Source organism: Muntiacus reevesi, chromosome X, assembly GCF_963930625.1.
Source record: "Muntiacus reevesi chromosome X, mMunRee1.1, whole genome shotgun sequence".
NCBI classification, from domain to species: Eukaryota; Metazoa; Chordata; class Mammalia; order Artiodactyla; family Cervidae; genus Muntiacus; species Muntiacus reevesi.
In genome coordinates, this window is record NC_089271.1 from 15,752,455 (window position 1) to 15,773,502 (window position 21,048).

Genomic DNA, 21,048 nt, shown 5'->3' on the forward strand with positions numbered 1-21,048 from the left:
ACTGCAGGGAGCTTGGGCTCAATCTCAGCTGGTGGAACTAAGATCCCACTAACCTCACAGTGCAACCAAAAAAACAAACAAAACAGAAAACAAACAAACAAACAAACAAAAAACCTCCTCTGGAGAAGCAATTCCATTCTTCATATGGGCTTTGGACAAAGCCACAGTTCTGTGGCTGATGGGTCAAAAGAATCAGGTAAGGAAATGGGAGCAGGACTCTAGCTCAGGTGGGTTTTTCTGGCTTAGAAATGGCAACAAAGGCTCCCTTTCCTGGTCTACTCAGGCCTCCTCAGTAAATCCCAGACTTTCTAATGTTCTGAATGAGTAACATTAAAAAAAAAAAAAAAAGTAGGATCCAACATGAGTTCAACTTCTGACTTTGTGAAAAAAAAGATGCTAAACTACAAATATCATCATTCACAAAAGAGACTTTAACACTAAAAAAAAGTGGGAAAGGCCATTTTAGAATAAAGGGAAGTTCTATAAAAATGGAAACTCAATATAGTTTCACTCTTCTTTCATTTAACTGTGAATGGGTAGAAATTTTGCCCCATGTGGGGCAGTGGTACTCAAGCCTGGTCTGCAGGGATCACTGGTTTATGTGCCTTTCCAAAATGGTTCCCTGTGCAGTTTCAGCTGTAAGTATCAGCCTTGATGACCCTAAATTCAGCTGCCCAGCTCCTAAGAGCAAAAACACAAAGTTTGAGTTTTCTGTCGTGGGTGTGTCTAACATGGAAAGGCCAGGTAGAACCAGCCTCTTCTAGCCTTCTTAAAATGCAAGTGATAAGCCACAAAGGATCCTAGAACAAATATTGATATCTTCACATTCAATAATTTCATATTTAGTCTAGAGGGTTAGTGATTTTTTCCTAAAAGGAAATTGCAGCCAGAGCTAATTGCTCAATCTGAAATGTATCTGGACATTGTTTAGATGTTGGAAAGGAAACGGTAACGTTGCAGTTTTTAGCAAAGAGGATGGCGTTATTTTAGAAAAAAAATGCAAATGTAAATTAATAGAAAACGCAGCCCTGAATGTTTTTCAAAGCTTTGATGTACACAGTTGAAATAGCACTCCTATTCTGAGCTTTCCTTGACATTTTTCTTATTTTGAAATGTGAAAGGAAATCCATCGGCACAGGCTCAATCCATTCCCATCCATTGATTTGTTAGCCAATCAATGGCCATTATAATCTGAAAAAAATAACACCAGTTTCTATGAACCTTTCCAAGCAAGGCAGGGTTCAGCTAAGCTTAATAAAGAGAAAAACAGCAAGGACCATCTGGAAAACAGTCTTCCGGAGTCGCGACAGATAGTGGCAGCCTTTGCCCAACCTGCTATAAATAAGTGTCTCAGGAAAAAAAAACACCCGATTTTTAAATCTGTTTCTACTTAATACAGCTGCAATAGAGTTTATTTAGCTTTTCCCTATAGCAGGAAGACTGTTTGCATTTTTATGACAAGGGTCTAAATGTTTTTCACAGCCATTTCCATCGCCATTATTTTGAGGAACAACATACCACTCGGACCTGTCTGTTGGCGTCAGCAGCACACAGCGGTGGCCCTGGTGGCCTCTGCACCACGAAACTGGCCTCCAAGCCCAGATTTTTGATCCCACTTCCTCTCCTAGTGTTGCAGCCATCACCCAAATCCTGGTCCACGAGGGAGAGCCAACTCAGGATGACCAAGCGTCACGTGCTGCAAATCAATTATTTCCCTGCCTGGACTCAAGCACCCAGTGGCTGTCTGCCAAGAGTCAAACGACTCAGCAAGGGAGGCATGAACTCACCAATGAAGGGCTACTGCTTGCCTGGCCAACCCCCCACGTGCTCACCTTTCTATCTTTCCTCACTGGCTAAGCCTCCTTCCACACTCGACACTCAGAATTCCTTCAGACACTCTTTGGAAAAGGTCAGCCTTCAGCTGGCCTTGGATGCCTGCAAAGTGAAGTGGTCCCCCCCCTCTCCCGCCACCGGGTGATGTCTGCCCTGAGCACCTGGCCACACCCGTGAGCGCTCCCTAAACACCCATCCCACCCCAAAGACGGTTGGGATGAGGTTGGCCTCAGGACACTGTCCTATGTAATGAGCGATGCACCTCTCCGTTCTCTCTCTGTGCCCCAAGGGCTCATCCTATGTCCACGGATGGGCAGGAATGGTTTACCCCATGACACGTTCCCCGTGAAGGCATGATTACCCCTCTTGCAGCTCCCGGCATTCCATCTGTTGCTGCTGACCCCGGGCATTACCAGGACTGAGCTGTCTAGAGGAGCCCTGCTGCCGTTCCTTTTCCCAAGCAGAACTGCTGCAGGGAAATAAATGTGTGTAAGAGGGGAAAAAACTGGGAGGGGTGGTGAAGTTCACCTGAATGTGAATGTCCAATAATTTTGAAACAGGCTCCATCTGCTCACCATTGACTTTCTCTCTCAACAGAACAGGAAAACAGAGAAATTAGTGGTGGGTAAAGGGCTGCCACGATCTGCAGTGAGTCTATTACAGTGTTATGAGCAGGGCTCTCCCAAGTACACTAAAGGGCTAAATTAATTGGCTCAGGCTTAAGATGCTACAGGAGAAATGACAGTGGGGAGAGGTGGGGGTGGAGGAAGATGCCTGGTGGCTGAGAAGGCATGTCTGAAATCAGGCACATGTGAAAAAGAAACTGAGGAGAAATAAACCTGTTCTCTTCATGAAAAAACAGAAAAGGTGTTAGTTGTTACAATGTATCCCCCACTTACCTATGACTTATTCAGTCACCTGAATTTAAAGAAAAATCTCTGTGCTTATACAACCTTACAGACCCTTGCATCCAACTTACAATTAAATTTGGCACATGACCCACTTCCAACCATTAATTAATCACTCCCATGAATTGCACATATAAGTCAGAGAGGGAAATTCTGTCTTGTATTATTTCAAATTGAATTATCCAAAAGCCACAAATTACTTATTAAATCTTGGTCTAGACCAGTGGTTCTCAATCAGGGTCCATTTTGTCCCAGAGGGGGCATCTGGCAAGATCTGGAGACATTTTTGGCCATCACAACTAGGGGGGAGGGGTGACACTTTTGGCATCTAGTGAGTCGAGGCCAGGGATGCTGCTAAACACCCTCCAGTGCACAGGACAGCCTCCTACAACACAGAAGGATCTGCCCTAAAATGTCAACAGGGTCAAGGTGGAGAAACTGTGCTCTAGTTAAAAGCAAATACAGTTGGCCTTTAATATTCATGTCTTCGGTAGTCATCAAAGAAGAAAAATTCCATTTTCCTTGAAATCTAAGGTTGGCTTACACATATGTTTACTAAGGACATACTGATTCCCTTCCAAATAAATGAAACAGGTTCCCAGTCTGAATTTAGGAACATTAAAGCAATACTGTGATGATGGTGGAGCTAGCAGGGTGCATGTGAAATGCGTATTTCATCAGTCTAAATGGATGGAAATTAATATCTCATAAAATAAAATGATTATCTCGTTATGTTCCATACAAAACCAAAATCAATACACTGCATCTTACTTAACCTGCAATTAGTGTTTTTAAAAACTAAACCAAGGAAATGTCATTCTTTCCCATTTCTTGCTAGCTGGATACACATTTCTGAGCATGAGGCATTAAAAAACAAACAAGCAGACAACCACCCCCCTCTTTTAAAGCAGATTTTTCCAGAGCATAAAAAGCTTCCTGAATCATTCCATTTTATTTATTACTGTAGATTCAATCATTCTTAGTGAACAAAACATGCAAACCATTCTGTTGGTTATGCCTGCCTGGCTTTCCAAATACCCTCAAAACTAGGATGATGAATCACATACTTCGGCCCCGCTGTGCCAATTCATAGTAAGCAAAGAATTCAACACAGCAAGATAGGACATTCTGCTCAGTGTGTGTGTGTGTGGGGGGGTGGGGTGGGGGTGGGGAGGTGGGTATGGGAGTCCTTCAGCCAATTGTTTCCATAAAGTCTTAAGAGCAGGTGCTGAGATTCTCGAAAATTCTTTTAGTTCTACAACATCCTATGTGATTGTGCAGTGTCCCCGGCATGAGGATGGACTTTGGTCAGGGAAGATGCATGTTCCTAGAGTTGGCCTAGAGTTTCCAGGCTAAAACCATGGAGGACAGAATGGCTGACGGCTACACTGTCTCAACCCTTTCAGGTCACCGTTCCTTTGTCTGAATTTTAAGGCCAAAGTGGGCACACACACAAAGGCAAAAACAACAACAAAAATGCCCAAGCATACCCAGTCCTGGCCACCAGCGAGGCCCAGTTCCACTGCTGAGAAAGAACAGTTGCTCCAGTGCAGCTGGAGGAGCTTTTCCAGGGAACTGGTAATACCCTGGCTGTTAATGAATTATTTTTCGCCAGAATGTCGGATTCTTCCTGTGCTCCAGTAAACAGTCTGCTTCTGCCATGGGAAACAAAACCAGCTCCTTCCGAGGAGCTCGAGGAGGTCAGCCAAGGGTCCCCTGTGGGGGCAGCCCCCTCAGGAGCCAGAGCCACAGGCGCCTGACCTATAAATCACCAAAGCCCCGAGTCCATTATTCCAGCTCTTTCTGTCTCCTCGGGCCATGCCCAGGGCCAAGGGCACAATGCCCGCGGTGAGCCTTCCCCCACCTCCCCGAACTGTCCCTTCCTCAGGGCTTCTCATCTGCGGCACCGTGGGTGTGTGAAACTGGCCTTCCTGGTGCTCATGTTGTCTCTCGTGCAGAAACTGCATTTATTCCCTTGCTCTTGTTTTCATCAAGCTGTCAGGAAATGACTACGTGCATCCCTCCTTTTCCCTTCTCTTCTTTAAGACTAGCCCCAGCCCCAAATAACCCACTCTCAGTGCGAGGGTGTCTCCTTGGGCCCCTACTCTCCAAACACATATCCCCAGGAAGGATATTATTAGAGCAGGTGTTGAGGAAATCAGTCACTCAGGAGGGAGACAGCTCTCTGATGGACAAGGACACCAGCCTGGGGTGGAGGAAAGGAAAGGAAAGCCAGCCCTGTCCACCCGTAACCCTGCCCTGTTCTCTCTTCTCCATTAAGTTTCAGGGCCCACGTTCCTCACAGAAGGTGACTGAGCAAACATGCTCACAGGTGGGCTTGATGGGGACCCCCCCAAATGACACCTTAGCTCCCCAAAATCAGAGCGGCCTGATGCCAGGCTGCTGTGGCTCTTGAGTCAGCCCCAGGCCTCCCGCCTGCCATGGAGATGGAGGGTGTTCATGCCACCCGAAACTCCTGGAGGCTCTATGAGGCTGAAGGCATGGGCTGGTGGGGCAGAACTGCCGAACAGAAATCCGTACGTGATTCTAAAGGAACAGGTGACGTTCATCTCAACACTCTGGCTTATTTGACCAACACATTCCAAATATGATCATTTTAACATGTAATCAATAGAAAAATTATTAATGCGCTATTTTGCATTCTTTTTTTTTTTTTTTTTTTGCACCAGGTCATAGAAATCCTGTGCATACGTTACCATCATAGCATATCCTATTTTGGAGTAGCCACCTTTCACCTGCTGAAAAGCCAGATATGACTAGTAGTTACTATACAGCATGGTGCAGATATAATATATTTCCATCGTCATAGAGAGTTCTATTAGACAGTGCCATGCTGAAAGACCAAATAAAACTGTGGGAAGAAGAATGACAGGTGAGAGCAGAGACCGGAACTGCAAGACCGGGATGTTCTAGGAGCTCAGCCCTACCTCTAAGTGGAGATTAAAATGGGCTCTTATGAAACGCCCTGGGGGCCGGCATGGCAAGGCCAAGAGAGTATAATCATTACTTAAGGCATCTGTAGCTTGAGCAGCCTGCATCTTAGCTCTTCGGATCTGTTTAAGGCAGGGGCTGGGACAGAAGATCGCCAAAGTCACGTATGTTCTTTCAATAACAATTCTGGGTTTGCAATCTAATTTGGTGAAGCAGATACAGAGGCATGATCAAATTACATGCGCCTGCCTCTGCGTGTGCATGCATGTTCCCATGTGTGTTCTTGGCTGGAGAGAGAAGGAGGGTGTCATGTGCAAAATCCCGAAGTACTAACAGGAGTCACCTCCTCAGCAGCTGCCATCAGAACATAGGAGAGCGGGAGCCTTCAGAGGCTCATCAGAAATGATGAACCACAAAGGAGACGCCTTGAGCTACAGAGAATGAGATGATGGGCATCCGGGCAGACGGTCAGGTGGGAGGGAGAAGTGGTAATCAGAGGCATTCTCCAAAGACAAGCGCTGCCAACTCTACAGCAAGGATGTCACCCTGATCCCCAAATCAAGCTTAATTCAGAATCCCACGCAGGCTTTTGTGCATGGGAGAGTGCAATTAACCATCTTTCCCCCTCCTCGAGAGCCTCATTCTCTCTGAGGTCCCCCTCATATTCTCATCATGAAGGCAGGAGAGTCAGAAACACCTCATACAGGGATTCAAATCCTGGCTCTCCCAGTGGCCCCAGAATTTTTAGGGGCTTAAAGGCTAAGGCTACCATCTGGTTGGAAGGGGGCTAAAGGACTTTGTTTTGATGGTGCAGTGGCAGAGCAAGAACCCATCTCGTTTTTATTTAGAGTTTGTTTATTTGAGACATTTAAGAGTCAGAAATACCTTACCTACCCTCTGGCCCCACCATGGCCCTCAGGCTAATTACCCACTTGGTCTCATCCTCAGTTTCCTCATGGGTAAGATGGGAATGTGATTGCTCATCTCACACAGGCTCGTCAGCTTGGAACTCCTCAAGGCTAGAACTGCAGCATCACACCAGGTACTCCAAGACCCCAACCACACACAAACCTCTGGATTTCTCCCAGCTGGTCTCCCTTGATAATGACATAGCTCCCTCCCACCACCATTCATTCCATCAGTTCCATCATTTAGTCACTCAACTCTGGTTCATTCAGAGGCGGTTGACTTTTGGGAATTCCAAGATGAAATGGTAGAGTCTTTTCCATCTAAAATGGTTAGGGACTATTTGGGGTCTATCTCCTTAGCACATAAGCATGTACCCTGCTGGGGTACCTGAACTGCCTCACTGGTGCCCCCCTCCCCCAGTTAGGTATTGCATTTGGTAGGGGCTGAGGACTCTAGTCCCGAGGAGAAATAAATAAGAGCCTTGAGGGAAGGATAGAGGAACACGTTGCCCCTTTAAGTCATAACCACTGAGGTCTGGAATCAGACACTCGACTGGAAATTTCTCCGAGTCTGATTCCTTATCTGTAAAATAATGCCTCCATCACATCATGGTTTCCCATATGCACAGTGTCTGGCAGACAGAGGGCAACAGCAAATGTTCATTTCCTTCTCGACTTCTTTCCCTCCGCTACCCCCCCTGCTTCCCCAAAACTAAGGTTAGAGAAGGAGCCAGAGGATAGACACTTGCTCTCTTCTTACTGTCCATTCAGAGCACACTGGGTGTGGATTTCCCCACGTACAGAATACTTCCCTCCTGGGTCAAATGGCTCTGGCGAGACCAGTCCTATCTAGTTTTCGGGGTCATCATAGCCAGAGCTATATTGGTCGTCTGGTGTTATAGCGCTCCCAGCAACACCTTGTCACACACCTTCCAGCCTTTTCTTTTCTTTGCTTTCTTTTTTTTTTTTTTTTTTTTTTGCATTTCAGGGGCCCGGTCTTCTGGCTAAAAGACTTTTCATTTATTTTACAGTTCTTGCCCAAATGCCCACCAACCAAGTTCTCATACTGGCAACTGGCATCACCTGCAAAGCTGTTTTCTCATTTGTTTCTGAGATGGGCAGCCTTTCCTGGGCCAAACCTCACCTCTGGAGGTCTGGGGCTTCTTTGCATGATAAAAGGCCTCCCTAGGTGGCTAAATGGTCCCATGGGCTAGTGCCAAAGCAGCCAGGATCCCCAAGATCCAGTCTGACTTGGCTCCTGGTGCCCAGCCACCTGGTGGATGCCTCTGGCAGGCATCTGGCAGGATGAGACAGACGTGCCCGCTCACGGGATACTGTGTATGGGGTGGGGGTACAGTGGTTTCTCTGGGCTTCTAAGGGGCAGAGAAACTGGGATGCCCCCCAGCTTTCAGTCTTCCAGCCACCCCGCTGCCTTCCAAAAGAAGCACAGCTGCCCGTGTTCCCGTTTGAGAAGAAAACGCCAAGGACAATCAGTGGGTAGGGGCTCCCACCCGCTAGCCTCCCCACTGTACTGCCACCTCTTTCCTGGAACAAAGGCACATCACAACACATTTTCAAAGTTATCCGAAATCTCCTGGTCAATCAACAAATGATTCTGGTGACTCGAAAGGAGGAAAAGAGACACAGAAACAGTCCCGGAAAGACTCACCCGAGAAAGCATAGAAAACCTTGCCCGATGCATGCAAGGCTAAGAATCGTTTTCTCCCTGCTGGCTGCTTTTCTCTCTGTTCTAAAGAGAAGCTTCCAAGAATCAGCTAAATAAAGGGATCACACCAGAGGATGAGAGATAATGCTAAACCAACAAAAACAAAGACCCAAAATGAAACAGAGCCAGCCATGAGAATCCGCGGTTATCAAAACTTTGTTTGGCCGTATCTATTTATCATCGCTGCACACCCGGGCTCTGCGGAATATCATTCTGTTGATGTCACTTACCCTCAGCAAAATATTTACACATCCTTAAAAACGCCAGATGAGGGGGGCCGCCCGCGCACTGCCGCGAGCGGCCCCTCGAGCCCCGTCGCAGAGTTCTGGGCAGACCGTGAGGTGGGGGCACGACGGTGGGTGGCTCCAGCGGGCACAGGTAAAAGCGACTGACAGTCCCCCGGAACGCGGCCACCCAGGCGCTGCGCCCTGCCCTGCCCACCTCTCCCCTACCTGACTCTGCAAAAAGCAACCATATCGCCGATTACTGGTGTCAGCGCCTCCTCCTCCTCCTCCTCCCCTGCCCTTCTCATTGATTAAGTTCTCAAACCATTGTTAAAGCCGGGTTGCTTTTCCCTGGAAAACTGGGCTGAATTCATTAAGCTTCCCCCATCACAAAAGGAATATTCATAAAAGTTTGGCAGGCAGAGAGGGAAGCGGACTGCGTGCCTCGGGGTGGGTGACAATTCGCTCCTCCAAAGCCACCTTCTTCTTCCGTGCCCCATCCCTCTCTCCGGTCATCCGTCGTGCCCCAAACCTACTCCGGGGACTTCTGATAGGGAAGCACAAAGCAGCAGCTGTTGGCAACATTTCTACCCCTCGCCGGCAACTGTGGTGGGATGCCATTTCCCCACCCAGGCGGAGCTTATGCTGAACAATAGTCGGGCTTTAAACGGCAAACAAGCAAACACACAGAGCATAACCCCAACCCCGAAAAAGCCAACGGGGAGAGAGGCAAGAAGTCCCTTCGCAGCAAAAGGCACCGCTGAAACGCACGCCAAAATGCAGCGAGAAGGCTGCTCGCTGCCTAACATGGCAGAAAGCCCTAGCTGGTGCGGCCACCCCGGGTCTGGGCATTGGGGGGCACGAGGACTCCCGGGGCGCCAATGCACACTCACCCAGCTCCGGGAGGATGCGGGGCTGGCCGAGCGTCACAAAGACAAGCCCAGTGCGATTTGGCAAAACCCAACTTTCCACCCGGCTCGCCAGGGCCGCCAGATACGTCAACAGAATCCATCTTTCGAAGGGCCTGGAAGGCGCCGGGTTTTCCGGGCCGGGGCAGAGCGACAGAGCCGAAAGCGGCCCGGTGCGATGCCCGGGCGCAGAGTCCACCGCGCGCCGCCCTCTGCGCCCTGTGCCAGCGCCGGTGGCGGCCCGAAACCCACTTCAGGGCCCCCGCCCCGCCGCCCTGTGCCGCCTCCCCGGCCGGCCCCGGCCCCGCCGGCCAGTGCGCGGCGCTGGGAGCAGGAGCGGGGCCCGGGGACGCCGCGCGGGTGGCGGCCTCGCCTCGCGTCCCCGCCCCCGCCGGCCCTCCCCGCCGGCCCCGGCCTCCAGGCGCCGTCCTGCCCCCGGGAGCAGGCCCCTCCCCGGGCGCCGGGCCCCGCCAGGCGCGCCCAGCCCGCCGCGCCCCCTGCGTCCCGGTGGCAGGTCCGCGCGGGGAGGGCGCGGGGTGGGGGGGGTACCCCGGCCCGCACGGGGGCGCCGCGGCCGCTACCTCGCAGTCGCGGCCGCCGCCTCCAGGAAGCCGTGGGGTGGTCGCGGGTGCGGGGACTCTCCTGTCTGGCCTCGCGGCCGGCCGCCTGAAGGGGGTGCGCAGCGGTGGGAGCTGCCGTCGCCGCTGTCACCGAGCTGCTGTCGCCGCCGCCGCTGCCGGTCGTGCGTGAGCGTGTGTGCGCCTGTGTCCGGACGAGTGTGTGTCTGCGTGCGGCGCCCGGCCTTTACTATATACACCGAGGGGTGGGAGGAGGCGGGGAAGGGGAGGGCTTGGGGGAGGTGGCGGAGGAGGGGGAGCAGGAGGGGGGCGAAAGGGTACCCGAGGAGGCGGCTGCTGAGGACGGACAGGTGATCTCGCCCACGGGGAGGGCGTGGCTGTGGGAGGCGCGGGGTGGCGGGAGGAAGGGGTGCCGGGGCGCGGGGGCGACGCCGGGGAGGGCCGGTGGAGCGGGGACCCTGCTGCTTCCCAGCAGGCTGGGGACCATTTCAGACCCCAGGATGCTGGGAGAGAACAGAGCCCAGCCCGGAGGGAGTGGCGGGTGGATGGAGGCGGCAGAGGTGCCGAGGGCCCAGCGACCATCTCCTAAAATGCCAATTGTGATACAGGTCGAAGATCTTCCTCCCAAGGTGCGAGATGATTGAAGACAAAATTAGCCCACGGACATAATCTCATTTCCGCATACTTGCCGAAGAGGTGATGCATCTGTTAATCTAACATTTATTAAGCACCCAGTGTTTGCCAGACACTGGGCTAAGAACTGGCCTTACAGAGATGATGACTATGTGGTCGCCAACCAGTAAATAAATCATAGGTATCAGTAGTAGTATTGATCATTTTAAAACAAAGTAAAAAAAAAAAAAAAAAACCCTAAATACTATAAGTGTTTTAAGAGAGAAAAGGAAGCAAATACATTGGCTTAATTAATCCCTAAAGATGAAAAGAGATTTTTTTTCTGGTAATCAAAATAGGATGCAGATATTTGAGAGAGAAAGGCAGAGCAGAAATTACTTGAATCAGAGCAGAGAGTGCTGGTCTGAATCTGGATGTCTTTTGCGTGTTCAAACCTCTTTGAGTCTGGATACTCACATGAGTAGTGGCCATGACTTGCCCTTTTGTAGAATTGGGGGTGACCAGGGTGTGCAGTACATACAGAGCAGCCTGCACGTTTATGATTAGTATGGGAACTGGAACTTGGGTTTGAAAGGTTCAATTCTAACCTTGTCGTGCTGCAAAGCATAATGTGGTAGAAATCAGGGCCACGTTATACCTTTTGTGGGCACTTTGCCTTTGTGGACTGTTTCCTCCATAGAAAAAAATGGTAAAAATTACATTTTATGATTGCATTGGTATAAGGATGAATGAATTAATATTATATATTAAAACATTTTCTTTGAACTAAAACAACACGTTTTCTTCTGATTTTGAAAGAAATTTGAAAATCTGATTTTAAAACATTTCCCTGAGCCCCTGAAAATATTTTGGGCCTCAGGCATCATGCCTACTGCCCCTAAGGGAGAAGTCAGCCCTGGTGGTACCTTTCCTTGATACTGAATTTCTTCTTTTGAAAAAAAAAAAAAAAAGACTTAAACTTAGAAGTACCCGATCGACCTAAGAGCAGAAAGACGCACAATGCAACTTTAAGAACTGATAGAAACGAGTATCAACAGAAAGTACCAGTTCCTGCTTGTTGCAGTCAGGTTCTGGAGGTTTTAAATCAGCTCCAAGTAATTAATGATACCTGTGGAAATATTTGTCTGTGAGTTCGTGTTCAACCATTTCAGAAACCAAAGACTTCCTCTATAGATTTGAGAAGTGTTCTGAGTCGTGGATCAGGTATGTGAGGTCTCGGCTGCCAGGACCTAGTCTGAATACAACTAAAGACACAGCTGGGCAATTATAATTGGGCAAGTTCATGGATGAAAGAACCATAAAGGTTTTGTGTGTGTTGAGGGGGTATGTGTGTATAAGGTAGGGATTGATATCCTGGAAGGCAATTACTAGCCTATTTCTTTTGTTGGCCTCATCACAGCCCTGGGTTAATGTTTGATCCTCACTGGCAGTTGTGATTCATATTTGTTGCCCTTTGAGGTGCTTATGTTTTCAGGAAAGACTGTATTGATTCAGATTAATGCATAATAAACAGGCATCATGGCCCCCATTTCCAGAGAAATGTGCAGTGGCACCCTTCTGTACTTTCACTGCAGCTGCCCTTGCAGAGAGAAGGTGAAAAGAAGAGTCTATAAGGGAGGGTCTGCACTGGGGGGAGGAGAGGTTTGGGGATAGAAATAGGACATTAATATGAAGGAATTTCGTTCATACAGAAAATGGAGGGAGGAAAGGACATGCCCAAACAGTAGGGAAGAACAACAAAAAAAAATCTTTCAGGGTCAATCAGGGTGATTGTTGAGATCTGTAATTCAAACATTTGGTGATTTTAAGTAAAGACTCAGGAAACTTCCCATTTTGGATCTGGTTCTTTGATCTATATCCTGCTTTTCTAATACAGAATCGGCTCATAATCCAGTTTCACATACTTGCCAGATGAGTAATTCATTCATTTGTGCAGTAAACCTCTATGAAGCACCTGCTGTATGCTACTCACTGAGCTAAGGACTATGGTTAGAGATGGTCAACATATACTACTGATCTCAAGGAGCTCATAGGCCAGTAAACAAACTATTACCAATACTAAGTGACACCATGTGTATATGAGGAGTTATAAAATGGGCTAAGTGAACACCAGGGGAGTGGGCCTATCACTGTGCAGGAAGACGTAGCAAGTGGCGTGGGGCAGGGAAGTCAGAAAAGATGGCATAGAGATGTTGCTAAGAGCAGAGCAGTGGGAGATGAATGGGAGTTTTTCGAAGAGAGGGTCATTACAAGTGAAGGGAACAGCAGGCACCAAAGCTCAGATGCAAAGCACGTTCTGGAGGCTTCAAATGCTCTGTGAGGCTGGAGAAGGGGCTGTGAAGAATAGCAGCAAGGAGGGGGTGGAGGAAGCTATGGGTTAGCTAGGGTCTGTCCTGTAAAGGAGTTTTTTCCTGTAATCAATGGGGAGCTACTGAAGGACTTTGAGCAAGGGAGTGACCAGGAAAGATTTGGGTTAAGGAATGATCACTCTGGTGTTGGGTGGGAAGGGCTGGTTGCAGGGGGGTGAGATAGGCAGCAGGGAGACCAGGTGAGAGTGACTGTGGCATGACCAAAATTTGAATCAAGGCAGTGCCAGCAGACATGAAGGATCAGAACTTGAGTCAAGTGATTCTGGGGATATAGGATCAACAGGACTGAGTGATGGAGCAATCAGGAGGAGTTGGAATAACTTGTGCCTGACTTTCTAAATTGGGTGAAAGAGAGGGTGGGGGTGTGATCACTGTGATAGAGGTCCTGAGGAAGAGAAGCAGATTCGGAGCTGGAGATGATGAACACTATAGGGTCCCCCAGAAGCAGATCCTGAATGTAAAGGTGAAGGAAACACTGATAGGGAAGTAGGGAAGGGAAAGAGAGAGGCAGTAGCCAATAGCAGGGCTGCCAATTACCACCATAGGCAATTGGAGCAGAATCCCGCAAGCAAACTCTTGGACATGATGCAAAGCACTCATTTCAAAATTGTCCCACTCAAGAGGTGAGGAAGCTGATTAAGGACCCAGGAGGCGCTGATTATCTGGCAATTTTAACCTGCCACCCAGCATAGGCAGAGAGCCCTTCCCAAATATTGGGAGAAGATAATGGCAGCTGGACGTGTGGAGCACGTTGAAATGGTGGCATCCCAGGGATGGGGGTGGAGCACCATCAATGTGCACTCCAAGGAGCTCTGGTTAGGATATCTTGAGTTGGAAGTACCTCTTGGGTAACCACATAAAGAAGTCCAAGAAACATTCACAAGAACAGGTCTGGAATTCAAACTCTAAGCTGCAGACCTAGATTTGGGAGGGATTGGGCCCTGGATGTTGGTCAGTGGGTGTTGATGAGTTCCACAGAAGACACATGTGACTTGAGTTGAAGACTGAGCCCATCACCCTGGGCTGTGCCAACGTGATTTGATCTAATCTGCATAAACACTGTTGTGGATTTCTGTAGGAGTTGCTGGAAGCCCTGAAGTTGTTGATGCCAGTTTAATGCTCATTGGTATTGAATGTCACTGAGGGAAAGGGTCCACTGCTTGCAAGAAATTCTTAAGGGGTCTATATTTTACTGAAGTTGAATAATGTATTTAAAACTGAAACTCTTTAAAAAATTTTTGTGGTCAAGAATATTTACTGGATGATTAAGTGACTGAATGAGGCAGGCATTTGAAAACATAATCACAATGCAAAAGGGATAAATACTGGAAAAAAATGCAAGCAGTAATTAAATCACAGAGGTTTGAAATCCAACCCAGGCTCCGGGAAAGAGGATGGAGAGCATTCAGCGAGACAGTCCAGTTGCAATGACATTTTGACCTAAGGAATATCCAGAATCACAGGATAAGGGAAAGGTTTTGACTATTTTGATAGAACAGAGACTTTGTGGTTGGCATGGGGGCTTAAGTATTCTTCATTCAGAGATCTGTTATGAAATTTCCTATGCCCTGATTTTATCCAAAGACCATAATAGAGTCCAGTGAAATTTTTGATAATTTTGGCAAAGAGTCAATCAAAGGATTTGTGAGTTAGTCCTTCAGTTAGGCAATCGACAAGCATATCTCCAACAGCTGTTACTTTACAGTAATGAACCACATGCTTCCCTGGTGGCTCAGATGGTAAAGAATCTGCCTGCAGTGTTGGAGACCTGGGTTTGATCCCTGGAATGGGAAGATCCCCTGGAGAATTGAATGAGGACCAATCCAGTATTCCTGCCTGGAGAATCCCTTGGACAGAGGAGCCTGTATGGACCCCATACAATCTGTGGGATCACAAAGAGTCGTACATAACTGAGCGACCAACACACACACACACACACACACACACACAACACGTGGAGCAATGAGGTACTGAGCAATGAGAGCCAGAGGCCTCTCATAGTCCAGGTGTAGCTCTGTGTAATCTCAGTCAGAAGGGCATTTGATTTCAGAGGATTTGCGGGAATTGTCAAGGGTAAGAAGTAGGCTTATTATAAAGGGCATTGCTTGTGCCTGCTCCATTCTGCATTCGCCATTCCTCTTTCCTAACATTAGAGCCCTAATGCTATTCATGTATCCATCCCTCTCCTTTGAAATCATGTACCTTAGAATTTGATCCTAACTTTAGGATGGGGTCTGTTTGATCTGAGGATAATTGCTTCCCTCCTGCTATAAACTGGACCAAATAGGTGAGAGGAGAGATTTGCTGGGAAGAATACCTCCCTCTCCCAATGGACGTGAAGACAGTGTAACCGCAGTTGCAACTGGCAGCAAGAACAGGATGCAGCTGACCATGTAATTGACCATCTAAACTTGGACACTACTAAGGATGAAAGGAGTTGCTATTACTAATTATGTCAGGGCAAAAGGCGTAAACTGGGTTTTCCCAACAAACCACAATGGATGATCACAACAATGCTAGGAGGGAGCCGAGGCTCAAGCAACACAACAAAAACAGAGAAAGAATCTAAAACTATTATGATGTTATTGAACTGCTAGAACAACCACCTGAAATTGCACTTCCTATTATGTAAATCATTACCCTGCTGTATAGGTTAAGTTTCTTTGAATCAGGTCTCTCTGCTTGCAATTGAAAGCATCCTAAAACATACATGCAGGATTACAGAATTGTTTTTGTTTGGTTTTAGTCCCAGGTAAGGGGTAAAGGCTATTCTGAAATCGAGAAATCTAACAAAAATCAGTGGAGGGAGAAAGTAGGTCAGTAATTGATATTTTAATCTGACTGAGGACAAGTGCAAAAAATAGTCTAAACTAGAACATGTTGAAGTACACGGTTCGCTGAGCACAGTGGTTTCCATGCTAGCAGCACCTTGGAGGCACTCTCCTGCCTCTGACAGAGGGTGAGACTCCTGTAATGAGTGTCAGGAAAGGTTGTTTCTATCTCCTGTCCTCTCTCTGCTCTGTCTGAGTGTCTTTGAGCCAGCAAGGTTCTCTCTCTGGGCTCAGATACCGTGTAACAGCCGCAGCTGGCATCCCCCTCATGTCTTGTCTTGCTGAATCACAATATCAAGGGAGGACCCATGGCTTACATCTCCTGCTGAACTACGTTAGTTAGGAGGACTTCCATAAGTAACTGTTAAGGACATGAAAGTAACCTAAATATTCATTGACAGAGGAATGAATAAAGAAGATATGATACATATATACAATGGACTATTACTCAGCCACAAAAAAGAATGAAATAATGCCATTTGCAGCAACATGGATGGACGCAGAGATATCATACTGAGTGAAGTAAGTCAGACAGAGAAAGACAAATCTCATATGCTATCACTTACATGTGGATGTAAAAATGATACAAATGAACTTATTTACAAAGCAGAAATAGACTCATAGAAAACAAACTTAGGGTCATCAAAGGGGAAAAAGTGGGGAGGGAAAAATTAGGAATTTGGGATTAACAAATACACACTACTAAGTATAAAATAAGCAACAAGGACCGACTGTATAGCACAGGGAAATATATTCAATATCTTGTAACAACCTACAACAGAAAAGAATCTGAAAAAGAATATATATAATTTTGGTGGCTCAGTGGTAAAGAATCTGCCTGCCAATGCAGGTGACATGGGTTTGACCCCTGGTTCGAGAAGATCCTCTGGAGAAAGGAATGGCAACTCACTCCACTATTCTTGCCTGGAAAAACCCATGTACAGAGGACCCTGGTGGGCTAGAATCCATGGAGTCAGAGTCAGGCACAACTTGGCAACTGAACAAGAACAATATATATTATATGTATAACTGAACCACTTTGCTGTGTACCTGAAACATTGTAAGTCAAGTACACTTCAATAAGAATATATTAAAAATAAAATTTAAAAGTAATGGCTAAATTCATGAGGATCTCGCCTCACTCAATGAGCGCTTTGGTCTTATTACTGAGGAGCATCAATATTCTTCATCTTGTACAAGTATTATAACTATCAAATGCAGTTTTCTTTTCCATGTAGAGGGAGGTTGTGGACAGAGTTGGTTTGGAGTTGAAGCCATGTGATCATCACCTGAGGCTTTTGGGGTTTGTCCAATCAACGGAGAGCCCTGTACAAGCCACATGATCATCACTTGAGGCTTTCAGGGCTTGTTCAATCAATGAAGAGTCCTGTACAAGCCAAGTGAGAAGCCAGGTTGCATGAGACAGAGGGGCATGCATATTCATCACCAAGAAAGGACCAGAAACAAAAATTATAGTCACAGGCATGAAACAATAAGGCAGTGGATTTTGGTTAAGTGGAAAACAGACCCAGATTTGGTTTTGGAGAGGTGACAATTTGCTGGATGGGATTGATAGTACCAACTATGACATGAGTGTGATTGAAATACTGCCACATAAAGGACCAAGGATAGGCTAGTTCAGAGATGGCTACACACCACCCAGCCTTTCAATGGGGAAATGATGCTCAGAGAACTACACACACACACACACACACACACACACACCCCTTTACACCTGCCACCTCCTCTATTCTTTCCAGGTGCCTGATTCACCTTTTCCTCTCCTAAAAATCCATTCAGAAATGAGCCAGTCTGATCTCCCAGTGACAAAGGAAAAATTGACAAAGTTGCCCTGGAGTAAGGAGCATTGACAATTAGAATATTATCCAAAACAATCCTAAAAAATAACTGCCGAGACACTCCATGGCAGGAGTGTTCATGTTAAAGGGGACAACGAGCAGTGGCCCCTTAACATCTCCAATCACTGAAAACCATGCATGGTCCCCGGTGCCTGGCCCTGTGGTCAGGACAAGAGTCTATCTCTGCAGTTGGCCCTTGGAAGAAGAGCTGCTGAGGGCTTTCTCAGCCATCAAACCCATCGGCTTCTGGGAGGGATTAGTGATCTCTCCCACAGATACATCCTATCTGACCTAGCTAGCACGCAGCTTATAAGCAATCAAGAACACAGACGTTGACTTCACAAATGGCTTATGCCACAAAATGCACCGCACTCCTGTGGCTTCCGTGTGTAGGGCCTGTCAAGTGTGTCTGATTCAAGAGTGGCAACTCTCTCCAACACAACTGACAAGGTTTCTGTTGCTATAAGTTCAAGGGTAAAACGACTTGCAAGATCCTTCATTTTTGAACAGGACATCAATGTGTAAACAGGAGGGACTCCAATCATTTCATTTTTATTCAGTTGGGAGGATTTCTCAAATCACAGAGTTTTATGAACAGAACAATTTTATAGAGGGGAAAGAGCAAGAGTAAAATCTCTCTGGCTAGGATGGCTCACAGTTTTCATTGCTGCCCTTTGCATTTGTGGTCTCTCTGCCAGGTCAACATCCATGTGTTCTCGTGAGATTATTCTCCATCAGTCCCTGCCCACCTTGGCCCCTCCAGGTGACTCTCTGGTACTCTTAATCCCTGCCTAAGTTCTGGGTCAGATCACCAGTGTGTGGGTCTGAGGTTGAAAATGGCTTCTCTCAGTGTCCCTGAGGCATCGCTCAGCCCCATTTAGCAGCTCGTCCTCTCCATGACCCTTCCCCACACTGGCCCCAGCCCTAGGATCAGGCTTCTGGGCCTGTGACTCTGCATAGCTCTCATGCCTTCCATTGGAAATGTAGCCCCACCACCAAACCCCACTCACAGCATCCCCATCAGTCTCTGTATGTATAACATAAAGTTGGTTTCTCATTTACAGACATCTTGCCTTAAAGAGACTGTACCCAAACTTGTTACGAGTTTGATCTTCATAAATTGCAGACTACCACCATCCTGGATTATCTCTTTCACTCCTATTAGATGGGTCCTCATTACGAGATTTATAGTGGTTGTTTTTGATTTTTTGAAGAACAAACATTTTATCTGCAAATAGAGGTGACCTTTTAAAAATGTTACTTTAGAAAATATTCACATTTAATATAGAAATACTGTAGACTACGTATAATTCTTTTAAAATGATTTTCATTATAACATTCATTAAAAATTAAATATAAGTGTAAAAGGCTATTCTATCTTCAGTATAAACAATCATACCCACTCTCAAATATCCGTATATTCTCTCCAAATTTTTCTCTTTATAGCACTTACTCAAGTGAGATAATAATACACATAATTGTAGTCCTGCTTTTGTCTCTTAATATCTTCAACTAAGATTTCCCATAGCATTCTAGTAATGTTACATAATCAAAATAAACATTTTCAATTGTTCAATAAACAATTTTATTAAGTGGATTTGTCACCATATACTCAAGATTTTGCTCTACTGTTGGAAATGTAGGCTATTTCCAAATCTCGCTGTTATAAAGAATCTACAATTAGTATCTTTGTGTATTCCAATGTTTCCTATTAATAATTATTTCTCAGAATAAATACACAACTGGAATATTTCTGGAGCAGACACAGAAACATTTACATGTCGCCAAACTGATTTTAAAAAGGATATTCCACTTACAACTCCAAATATGAGCTCTTAGAGTACTTGCCTTATGAGTATTTACTAGTATAGACCAAAATATTTGTCTTATTTTGTTTTAAATTATACTTCACTGATTACTAGGGAGATGGACCATTTTTATTTGTGTGCTTTCCACTCATATACCTAAGAGAATTGTGAGTCTACTGTTTATACTCATTAATTAAACAATAAAATTTACATCTTATTTATCTGGATGTGTCTTTTATTTAGTACAACATAAATGTATATCATTATAGCAAAAAACAAATCCCAGAAGTGATAGTTCATACGGTAGCTCCATTTTTATTTTTTTTTTGAGGAAACTCCATACTGTTTTCCATAATGACTGCACCAAATTACATTCCACCAACAGTGTAGGAAATGGCAACCCACCCCAGTATACTTGCCTGGGAAATCCCATGGACAGAGGAGCCTGGTGTGCTGCAGTCCACGGGGTTGCAAAGAGTTGGACATGGCTGAGTGTCTGAGCATGGATGCAACATTGTGTGTGTGTGTGGGGGGGGGGTTCCCTTTTCTCCACATCCTTGCCTATATTTGTTAACTACTGTATTTTTTTTTAATAATAGCTGTCTTAACAGATGTAAGGTGATATCTCACTGTGGTTTTGATTTGCATTTCTCTGATGATTAGTGATGTTGAACATCTTTTCAGATATCTGTTGGCTATCTCTATGTCTTCCTTGGGAAAATGTCTATTGGCATTTTTGCCCATTTTAAAATCAGGTTATTTGTGACTTTTTTGCCATTGAGTTGCGTGAGTTCCTTACATATTTTGGATATTAACTTCTCATATTATATATCTCAGATATAACTTTTGCAAATGTTATCTCCCATTCCATGGGTTGCCCTTTCTTTGTGTAGCTTGTTTCCTTTGCTTTCTAGAAGCTTTTTAGTTTGATGTACTCCTGCTTGTTTATTCTTGCTTTTGTTGCTTTTGCTTTTGATGTCATATAAAAAAATCATTGCCAAGACCACTGTCAAGGAGCTCTCTCCCTGTGTTTCAGTTAATATCATACACAACATTGAAAAGCTAAAAGCTTTTCCTCTAAGATGAGGAATAACACAAGTCTGTCTGTTCACTCTCACTACATCTGTTCAACATAGTATTGGAAGTTCTAGTTACAGCAAATATACAAGACAAAGAAATAAAAGGCATCCAAATCCAAGAGGAAAAAATTAAAATTGTCTCTGTTTTCAGGCAACATGATCTTATAAATGGGAAACCCTAAAGACTACACCAAAAAACTGTTTATTATAACAAATTCAATAAAGTTGAAAAATACAAAATTAATGTACAAAAATCAGTTGTGTTTCTATACAGTAACAACAAATTATCTGAAAAAGAAATTAAGAGAACAATCCCACTTACAACAGTGTCAAAAAGAAGAAAATATTTAGGAATATATATATATATTCACAGTTCAAAAGTATCAATTCTTTTGTGCTCATCTTTCTTTATAGTCCAACTCTCACATACAT

The 21,048-nt window shown here is 45.8% G+C and overlaps 1 protein-coding gene and 1 pseudogene across 2 annotated transcripts in view; one reads left to right on the forward strand and one right to left on the reverse strand.

Annotated features, from left to right (window-relative positions):
* The window catches only part of RAI2 (retinoic acid induced 2), a 69,732-nt gene extending 59,497 nt beyond the window's left edge, over nt 1-10,235 (reverse strand). Inside the window, exon 1 of one of the 2 annotated variants that reach the window (XM_065914798.1) lies at nt 10,041-10,235. The gene's annotated coding sequence lies outside the window, so the exon portion shown is untranslated. Of the gene's footprint in view, nt 1-9,444; nt 9,825-10,040 lie in introns of those variants that run through there. The other variant, XM_065914797.1, reaches the window with a different exon arrangement.
* A 347-nt stretch (nt 10,236-10,582) lies between these two features.
* Nucleotides 10,583-21,048, forward strand: part of LOC136153967 (protein Mdm4-like) — a 76,669-nt pseudogene continuing 66,203 nt past the window's right edge.